Source organism: Agelaius phoeniceus, chromosome 28 (genome assembly GCF_051311805.1).
Source record: "Agelaius phoeniceus isolate bAgePho1 chromosome 28, bAgePho1.hap1, whole genome shotgun sequence".
Taxonomy (NCBI): domain Eukaryota; kingdom Metazoa; phylum Chordata; class Aves; order Passeriformes; family Icteridae; genus Agelaius; species Agelaius phoeniceus.
In genome coordinates, this window is record NC_135292.1 from 1,815,904 (window position 1) to 1,819,252 (window position 3,349).

The following is a 3,349-nucleotide window of genomic DNA, read 5'->3' on the forward strand; positions in this document are numbered from 1 at the left end:
ACCCAACAATCCCCCCCAAATTTATCCTAAAAAACCCCAAAAGACCCCAAAATCCCCCCCCAAAAAAAACCAAAATCCCCCCCCAAATCCCCCAAAATCTCCCCCAAATCCCCCCAAAATCCTCAGAAATGGCCCTAAAGAATCCCTGAAATCCCCCAAAAGTCACCCCTAAAATTCCCCCAATCCCTCAAAATCCCAAAAAATCCCCCTAAAAAATCCCCAAAATCACCCCAAAACCAGCCCTAAAAATCGCCCCCAAATCGTCAAAAATCCCCCTCAAAAAATCCCCCAAAAATCCCCAAATTTCCCCCAAAATTTCCCCCCAAAATCCCTGGAATCTCCCCCAAATCCCCCCCAAAATCTCCCAAAAAAATCCCCAAAATTCCCCCCAAAAAAACCCAAATCCCCCAAATTCACCCCTAAAATACTCAAAATCCACCCCAAAAACGCCCAAACCCCCAAATCCTCCCCAAAATCTCCCCCAAATCCCCCCAAAATCCTCAGAAATGCCCCGAAAAAATCCCCGAAATCCCCCAAAATTCACCCCTTAAATTCCCAAAATCCCCCAAAATCCAAAAAAATCCCCCCAAAAAATTCCCAAAATCTCCCCAAAAACATCCCTGAGTTCACCCCAAACGCCCCCAAAATCCCCCCCAAATTCGCCCCAAAATCCCCCCCAAATTAAACCCCCCCCAAATTCACCCCAAGATGCCCCCCAAAAAACCCCAAAATCCTCAGAAATGGCCCTAAAAAATCCCCGAAATCCCCCAAAATTCACCGCTAAAATTCCCAAAATCCCCCAAAATCTCAAAAATCCCCCTAAATATCCCCAAAATCTCCCCAAAAACATCCCTGAGTTCACCCCAAACCCCTCAAAATCCCCCCAAAATTCTCCCCAAATCCCCCAAATTCACCCCAAATTCCCCCCCCCAATTCACCCCAAACTCCCCCCCAAATTCATCCCAAAATCTTCCCCAAATTTATCCCCCCCAAAAACCCCAAAATCTCCCCCAAAAAACCCAAAAAACCCCAAACCCCCCAAATCCCCAATTCCAGGGGTCTCCCTCTGAAGCCCCCTCCCCAATTCCCCGGGGATTTGGGTCTGGGGGCTCCCGCTTTGGGTCTGGGGTCCCCAATTGAGTCTGGGGGCTCCCAATGTGGGTCTGGGGTCCCAAACGGACTCAGCGACCCCCGATTGGGTCTGGGGTCCCCAGTTGGGGCTCCCGATTTGGGTCTGGGGTCCCCAACTGGGGCTCCCGATGTGGGTCTGGGGGCTCCTGAATTGAGTCTGGGGTCTCGATTTGGGTCTGGGGGCTCCCAATTTGGGGAGGGGTCTCAGACTGAGGGGAGTTCCCAATTTGGGTCTGGGGGCTCCAAAATTTGGGTCTGGGGTCCCGAATGGGGTCGGGGCTCCTGAATTGGGTCTGGGGTCGCGATTTGGGTCTGGGGGCTCCCAATTTGGGTCTGGGGTCTCGATTTGGATCTGGGGGCTCCATTTGGGTCTGGGGTCGCGATTTGGGTCTGGGGTCCCAAACGGACTCAGTGACCCCGAATTGAGTCTGGGGTCGGTCGCGATTTGGGTCGCAATTTGGGGAGGGGTCTCAGTCCCACCAGGAGCTGCGGGATTTGGGTCGGGGGTCCCGAATTGGATCTGGGGGCTCCATTTGGGTCTGGGGGCTCCTGAATTGGGTCTGGGGTCCCGAATTTGGTCTGGGGTCCGGAATTGGGTCTGGGGTCGCGATTTAGGGCTCCCGAATTGAGTCTGGGGGCTCCATTTGGGTCTGGGGTCTCGATTTGAGTCTGGGGGCTTCCAATGTGAGTCTGGGGTCTCGATTTGGGTCTGGGGGTTCCCAATTTAGGGAGGGGTCTCAGGCGCACCAGGAGCTGCGGGATTTGGGTCGGGGGTCCCGATTTGGGTCTGAGGTCGCGATTTGGGTCTGGGGGCTCCTGCATTGGGTCTTGGGTCCCGAATGGGGTTGAGGCTCATTCCCAAAATCCCCCAAAATTCCCAAAAAATCCCCGTAAAAAATCCCCAAAATCTCCCCAAAAACATCCCTGAGTTCACCTCAAACCCCCCAAAATCCCCCCCAAATCTCCCCCCAAAATCCCCCAAATTCACCCAACAATTCAGGAATTATCCCCCCCAAAAACCCCAAAATCTCCCCCAAAAAACCCAAAAAACCCCAAACCCCCCAAATCCCCAATTCCAGGGGTCTCCCTCTGAAGCCCCCTCCCCAATTCCCCGGGGATTTGGGTCTGGGGGCTCCCGCTTTGGGTCTGGGGTCCCCAATTGAGTCTGGGGGCTCCCAATGTGGGTCTGGGGTCCCAAACGGACTCAGCGACCCCCGATTGGGTCTGGGGTCCCCAGTTGGGGCTCCCGATTTGGGTCTGGGGTCCCCAACTGGGGCTCCCGATGTGGGTCTGGGGGCTCCTGAATTGAGTCTGGGGTCTCGATTTGGGTCTGGGGGCTCCCAATTTGGGGAGGGGTCTCAGACTGAGGGGAGTTCCCAATTTGGGTCTGGGGGCTCCAAAATTTGGGTCTGGGGTCCCGAATGGGGTCGGGGCTCCTGAATTGGGTCTGGGGTCGCGATTTGGGTCTGGGGGCTCCCAATTTGGGTCTGGGGTCTCGATTTGGATCTGGGGGCTCCATTTGGGTCTGGGGTCGCGATTTGGGTCTGGGGTCCCAAACGGACTCAGTGACCCCAAATTAAACACCCCTGAAGACCCCTCCACAAAATAAAAAATGGGGGTTTTAGGGATTTTTTTGGTGATTTTTAGGGATTTTTGGGTGATTTTTAGAGATTTTTTTGGTGATTTTTAGCGATTTTTGGGGTGTTTTTTAGCGATTTTTTGGTGATTTTTTGAGATTTTATTGTGATTTTTGGGGATTTTTTTGGTGATTTTTAGGGATTTTTTGGTGATTTTTAGGGATTTTTTGCGATTTTTAGGGATTTTTGGGTGATTTTTAGGGATTTTTTTGTGATTTTTAGGGATTTTTTTGCGATTTTTAGCGATTTTTGGGGGGGTTTTTTTGGTGATTTTTGGGGAATTTTTTTTGGTGATTTTTAGGGATTTTTTGGCGATTTTTAGGGATTTTTTTGGCGATTTTTAGGGATTTTTTTTTTGTTTTTCCGGGGATTTTTCGGGGAATTTTCTGGGATTTCGGGGAATTTGGGTTTTTTGATGTTTTTTGGGGCGTTCCGGGCGGTTTTGGTGATTTTGGGGAGGGGTCCCCGTCGCTTTCCCCGGGATCCGCCAGGGGGTGCTGTCTCACCAGTGGGCATGGCCTGCGCCAGCCGCTCGGCTCTGATTGGCTGCGACGGGGAAGGGGCGGGGCTGAGGGCGGGGC